The following is a 7,445-nucleotide window of genomic DNA, read 5'->3' on the forward strand; positions in this document are numbered from 1 at the left end:
AGGGACGAAGCAAGAGCCCATGTCTGCTCCATAATTACTGAAAATGTCCGTTTACTGAGAATGTACCTTGCTGCTTAAAAATATCAGAAAAGACTATCTTTGAGACCTTGTCTGGCTCTAGCTGGTGTAACCATTAGGGTATCCACTCACAGCAGCCACAGTTACGCCCTGTTCTGGCTGCCCTCGAGTGCTACCGGGTCTGCCCTAGACTTAATGGCTGAAGGCTCTATGTTTTCTAAGTCGTTTCCCATCCCAGGAAACCATCAGAAGATGGCGAAAGGGAGCGGTACACATGTCCCTCCGCTTCCAACTCGTTTCTCGGAACGAGATTGATTCAGTGGCGACGCTGCACTGGACTCGGTGCTAGGCCTGGAGATAGAGCCTCGACGTCTATCTCTCGCCCCGGGAAAACAGATGAGAGGACAAAACATTCAGCTGAATGGGGGTAAGCGCTGAGATAGAGGCTGCAGGTAAGAAGAACAGAAAATACTGCCAGGGGTAGTGAAACATGAACAGCACCTTCAAGGTGGAGAAGGGGACAGTCAAGTGGAGAAGGACTATTTCCTGGTCAAATCAATAGCTGGCAAAAGGCCTGGGCAGGGAGAAGACGAGCCAGTGGGACACCAGAAAGGTGGTCTGATGCGCATGAAGAGTGAAAGCAATGTTGGGCGTAGCACCTGTGGTGTTCAGGAACCTGTATGTCCATATTCTGCCTTCACTTAAATACCATGGTGAGGCATTTGTCCATTTTGCTGAAAGTGTGGGAAGCCATGATAGTGTTTTAATCAAAAAGATGCAAGGTTTCATGTGATTTTAGAAACATTCCAATGATTAGTGAGAAGGAAGAATTAAATGGTGCCAGAGTGGAATTAGGGAAGTTTACTGACACTGGGGGAGCCAAGGAAAGTTGAGCCCCTGTTCTAAAGGAGCTGAGAGGGGGGATGCTGAGGAGGTGAGAAGGAAGTGAAATGGGCGGGCACCGGGAACCCAAGTCTATTCCAGCCATCTGGCTTGGATGGATGAACACGAATGAATTGGGCAGAAATATGGATACAAGTCTTACTTTTAATGGCATGAGATGCCCGTCAAAGATGCTGTTCCTGTTTGGAAGGAAGTTCCTTCACTTATTTGTCAATTTAATGTATGTCTTGAGCTTCTGGATTTGTCATGCACTATCGTAGATAGTAGTGTCAATTAAAAGAAAGGCAAAATTCCTGTCTTTGTGGACCTTACATTTCAGTGAAAGGGACAAAATAATTAAAAATCTTGGAATTATCTGGTAGGTTAGGCAGTAGCAAATGCTATGGAGAACAAAGCATTCCATGGGGGACTGAGACTGTGGGAAGTGAGAAGGAGGGATGTCAATATCATCTGTGGACAAAAGAAGCCTCATGGCAAAGGCAAGATTTGAATGAAATCTAGAGAGAGGCAATTGAGTCAGATTCTGAGGGAAGAGCTTTGCAGGTAATCACTGCCTAGTCTCTGAGAAAGCACGCCTGGAGTCCGAGTTAGCAGTTAGTGAGCTAATGTGGCTGGGAGAGTGAGCAAGTGGAGGGAGGGAAGAGGAGAGGAGGACAGAAGATGTGGGTTGGAATCTTTGCTCCAATACAAAGTGTATTGGTCGTATAACCTCAGTCAATTGACTCAACCTTTAAGAGTCTCAGTGAGCTCAGTGCCTTTACTATGGCCTGTTTATGTCACAAGATTTTTGGAAGGTTAAAGTGAAATAATATAGGGAAGTGACTTATGAACCATTCTTGTTACTGCTCTATACATAGAAGTGGATGTTTCTGTTCCCTCAAAAATTCATATTTTGAAGCCATAACCCCAAATGTGGTGATATTAGGAGGTGGGGCCTTGGGTAGGTAATTAGGTTTAGATGAGGTCATGAGGTTGAAACCCCCATAATGGGATTAGTACCTTATAAGAACAGGGACAGACACCAGAGCTTCCTCTCAGCAGCCCGCAGATGAGGATGTAGCAAGAAAGTGGCCATCTTTAAGCCAAGAACAGGGTCCTGACAAGGAATAGAATCAGCTTTGATCTTGGACTTTTCAGCCTCCAGAAATGTAAGAAATAAGTCTGCTGTTTAAGCCACCAGTCTATGGCATTTTGTTATAACTGCCTGAGCTAACTAAAATAGATATATAGGTACATATTAATAGATTGTGTGTGTGTGTGTGTGTGTGTGTGTGTGTGGGTGAGGTCCATAGGCGATGGTGCTCTGATTGCCTTTACTATGCAATCCAAACAGAAGAACCACATTTAAAGGGAGCATAAAAGTGCTTACTTTTATGAAGTAAGTCCATGTAAAATATGATAGCTGGGAGTAAAATTGCACAGTATCGTGCCTAGTGCACATTTATGAGATTAGCCCTGCAAAACAAAGAAAATCATCACAGAGAGAATACCGGACTCCTCCAGGCACCCTGTTGCCTGACTCATTTACTCTAAGTTGTTTGTTACAGTTCCAGAGGGTCACAGCTACAATCTCCTGCCTTTGTAGTCAGAGCCGCCTCTCAGAAACAGAGCTGAAATCCAGTTTGTTACTAGCAGTCCTGCACCCTCTCTCCACCATGCCTGGCAATATTACCAGGAACAATTTAAAAAATTTGTGTATCTTAAAATTTGTTAAAAGAACTATAAGCTAAAAGTGAGAATCCTGATAAGGCAGTCTTTTAATTAATGCACGGGAGATATAAAGATTATTTTGATTTTCATGTTTTAATGCACTTTCACAGTTGAAATTATTTCCAAACAAATAGAAATATTTTTATTTTTTATTAAAATAGTATAGGAACATTATATCAATTTGAAAAATATGGAAATTCAACCCTTTCCACCTCGTTCCCCTCTCCAGAGACAGCTTTTAGGTGCTTCGATGTTACTCCCATAACTACAAACTTAATGCATATCCTGCCGTGTCATGACATATCTATCCATTTTAGAAAGTATGTTTACCACCCTAACATGATGGAGGAGGATAAGCTCCCACTCCCACTCATTTCCTCCCTCTTCCTTTCCAATACCTCATATTCATTTCATTAATTTTGCTGCTTTTCTTTTCTAACTTAATGCAACTTTGCCACTTTATTGATGAGGGAAGTGGCGTCGTAGTTGCTAACAGTGTTGCTTCTGGAAACGGATCTCTGGGGCTGGAAACCTTGTTCTCCAACTTAGCAGCTGTGCAACCTTAAATGATTCACATAACCTTCCTGTGCTTCTGTTTCCTCATCCCTAAGTCGGGGAGAAGGATGATCCCCCCTCATGGGGCTGCTCATGATGACTGAGTGGAATCATGCATGTGCAGCCTTTATTGTCAACACACAGCAGCTCTCAGGAAACATCAGCTATCCCTACTAATTTCTTGTTTTATCAGCTCTCATTTTCACCTCATGATCTCTATACACAAAGCTGCTTGTGCCCCCACGGTTCATCTGCCTTTCCTTTCCCATGCACCCACAACTGACCGCTGCCAACACCGCTTGCTTTGGTTTGTCTGTGCTGTGAACATTCACATCTTGTCACGCAAGTGCAGCAACGTGCCCCATGTTTTATCCAGAGGTTGACTCTAAGGGTTGAAAACCAATAAATTGCATGGACTATATAAGTATTGCTCAGTCCTGGGAAAAAGAGTGTGATAGGATTGTGTTTTCTTTTCTGTAGGTATAGCATCTCACCTTCTGTCTTTTACATCAATTGTTTAAAATCTTGTCATATTTTAATTCATTTTTTACTTTAACTATTATTCTCTCATGCAGATTTCATTGCTTTTCCTAGAATTTGAATAGCCTTCCTCTATTTTTCTCCTTGCACTGTTTGCCCAGAAGAAAGTATTTTATTGTTCAAACTCAATACTGTTTACTTGACTAGATCCTTTCCTTTTCCAGACAGGTTTTCCAAAAAGGGTTCAAAACACAAAGTGTTAATAGGCCAATTTCCAATTTGCCATTGGACTAGCACGGACTATGGTGAATACCCGAGTTAGCCATATGGACAATCACTAAAAAAGATTTTTGTTTTCTTGAAGTTTTATTGATTTTACCAAATACATATCTCACATTGACAGGAAAAATGTGAGCCTTGCAAACACTAAAACATTTATGAGCCTAACCTTGGTAGACAACAAAACTTATGACAGAAAGTTGAGTAAACGATAAGCTTGCAATTTGCATTTATTATTATCATCATATTTATAGTGCTTACTCTACAACATCACTATTCTAAGTGACTGGCAAATACTCACTCATTTAATCCTCACAATAGCAACCCTAATTGTAGGTATCATTCATAATCTCACTTTGTTTTTTAAGAAACTGAGTCCCGTGGAGGTTAAATACCTTTCTCGATGTTACACAATTCACAGGTGGTAAAACCCTAGGATTTAAAACCAGACCATCTGAACTTTTGTCACTTGGCAGTGTCACCTCGTTATAGCCATGTAAAGGGACTAAATTGATGAACTAAAAGCAAGAGAGAGACATGAGAAAATGAGTGATGCTAGAACTTGGGGGGAATTTAAGTTCAGAAGCTTTTGGTGATGAGGCCTGGATGGGAGGGGAGGACACGATTGGAATATTGACTCGGGGTAGCACCCGAGTCCACCGAGGAATGACTACGTTCTCCTTACAGTTAAGAAAGGCAGACTGGATGAACAGTGATGAAAAACATAAGGGGAAAGGAAGAGAATAACATGACTGCAGTGATGAGAAGCAAACTTTTCCCTTCAAGTAACAGAAGAGAGGGTCTGTGGGAAGGATAGGACTGGCTCTGCCAGGTGTCTGGTCATTTATCCCCAGGATAAATATGGAGAAAAGTGGCAGTCATTGCATTGGTTGTGATAATTCCTTAAAAGCAAAGCTTCAGTGTCCAAGAATGGGCCCCTGTACAGCACACCTCCTGCGTGTCAGGCACACGACTGCGTTTCTGGTCACATGTTTTAATTGGAGTAACAGTCCCTAATAGATACGGGTTAATTTCCTCTGGCTGCTCCAACAAATTGTCACAAATTTGGTGTGTTAAAACAAAACACAGGGGCCGGGCGCGATGGCTCACGCCTGTAATCCTAGCACTCTGGGAGGCCGAGGCGGGCGGATTGTTTGAGATCAGGAGTTCGAGACCAGCCTGAGCAAGAGCGAGACCCCCACCTCTACTAAAATTAGAAAGAAATTAATTGGACAACTAAAATTATATAGAAAAAATTAGCCGGGCATGGTGGCGCATGCCTGTAGTCCCAGCTACTCGGAGGCTGAGGCAGAAGGATTGCTTGAGCCCAGGAGTGTGAGGTTGCTGTGAGCTAGGCTGACGCCACGGCACTCACTCTAGCCAGGGCAACAGAGTGAGACTCTGTCTCAAAAAAAAAAAAAAAAAAAACCACAGTCATTTTCTTACAGTTCTGGAGGTCAGCAGTCTGAAACCAGTTTCACTGGGCTGAAATCGGGAGCTGGCGGGCATGTGCTCCCTCTAGGGACTCTGGAGAGAATCAGTTTCTTGCCTTTTCCAGCTTCCGGCAGCTGCCAGCATCCCTTGGCTTTTGGCTGCATCAGTCCGATCCCTGCTTTATTGATACATTCTTTTTGTCTATGGTAAATTTTCCCTCTCCCTCCCTCTTATAATAGCACCTGTGGTTTCATTTAGGGCCCACCCAGGTAACTGAGCATAATCTCCCCATGTCAAGATCCTTAACTTAATCCCATCTCTTATAGTTTTGACATATGAGATAACATTGACAGGTCTGGGCATTAGGATGCGGACATCCTGGGTCAAAGGCATTATTCAGCCTGCTACAGGTGGACGCTATTATTTTTCTCAGGTGCAGGAAATGAAGCTTGGGGAAGTAATGTGTCCCAGGTCTTCACCGCAGAACTTCTCCACCTTTGTGGTCAGCCTCATCCAATGCTCACGCCAGTGTTCCCCAAGTTCTTGAATTGCTCCTGAGCCAAATGCACCTTTCTGATCAGCGCTTTACATTTAGGTTATCCAAAGTGCAGACAACCTTCTGCCCTGAACTAATAAGCAGCTAGCTGTGCTACCGACTCGAGGAAGGTGGCCCCTCACAGCTGAAAGGCACATTCTGCATCATGCAATCAGTCCCTTACTTCACAAATGAGGGAACTAAGGCCACACATAGCAAGAAACAGTAAAGCTTCAACCAGATCATGTGTCTGTGGGTTGTACCTGCTACATAGTACGTGCTGGTTTAACATAGTCTCTAACCTATGCTCTCCTTTGGGAAATCATCCAATTCTTTTAAGAAGTAAAATTTTAACATGCTGCTTAACTGCGTGTCATTTACTCAGGGCGGCCTGAGAGAAAAAGGGAGCATTTGGGTGTTCGCACTGATGTGGCATGCTGCAGAGATGCCCAGAGCAGAGACGTGAATGTGAAGGCTACAAAGCAGGAATAGTGAATTATGCTGGGATCTCGGCCCTTCTACCCTCCAGAGTGGTCTGGACATTCCCGGCGAGTTCTGTCGGCGATTCTGCTCGGTTCTGTTCTGTTCTGGGCCTCGCCTCTCTCGTAACTGACCCTCAACATGCAGTTATCCTTCCAGTTCTTGCCAAAGCTTCAGGCTGCCAAGTGCAGCTGGACCCCTCCGAGAGTGCTGAGCGCATGCTGATGTCTGCCCGTGCCGGAGATGCAGCTCCTGTCGCAGCAGAAGTGGCTGGCACCATCCCAGTTCATTCCTTCCTCTTCCAATGTCTCAGCTCTTTCATTTTCATCTGTTCCTTTAAGATAGGCTGCTCTCCCCACGTTTCTGATGTGGGTCTGTGGGACCCAGGCTGAGAGACAATGCAAAGGCCGATATTAATATCTCACTCTATTCAGAGTCCCTCTGCCCCTCTAAAACCTGCTAGGGACCTCAATCAAATGTGTCCTGCTCAACTACCCCTCCCTTCTACCTGCCTTCTTTTGCAGGGTTTCCCTTGGTTCCTCACACAAATAGACCCTTAGCCGTCCTGCCTTACTCCCAGATTCCAGTCACATCCAGACATGGCTAAATCCTAAAGCAGCTCAAGTGAGAATTCCTGCTGCGTCTTGGCAGCTGTGATGGGTCAAAAACTCTGAACCTGGGAGTGTCCCCGACATCCCTCTCTGCCCTCACTGTGTCTGGTCAGGCTCACCCACTCTACCTGCGTGCAGTGCAGTTCTGCTTTGCGGGGCCTTAGGTTGGCACGACACAGAATCAGGAGAAAGGAAGTGGAAAGGGAGGAGGCACCCAGGTCAGAACTGGGAAGAACTTACTGAAGGCTGAGAAAAAGAGAAACACGGGAAGAGTTGCTGCAAGCCACATGAGTTATTTTAAAATTTGTTTTCATGGCTTACTTCTTTTTTCGGGTAATCCCTCTCAGGTTAGATCATGTGTCTATTTTGTTGATCGTGGCTTAATAGGGACTATGGATTGTTTCTTGGAAACACACTAGTGACTATGAGGAATGATTTAT

This window comes from Propithecus coquereli, unplaced genomic scaffold, assembly GCF_000956105.1.
Source record: "Propithecus coquereli isolate 6110/MARCELLA unplaced genomic scaffold, Pcoq_1.0 Scaffold38, whole genome shotgun sequence".
In the NCBI taxonomy this organism is placed as follows: Eukaryota; Metazoa; Chordata; class Mammalia; order Primates; family Indriidae; genus Propithecus; species Propithecus coquereli.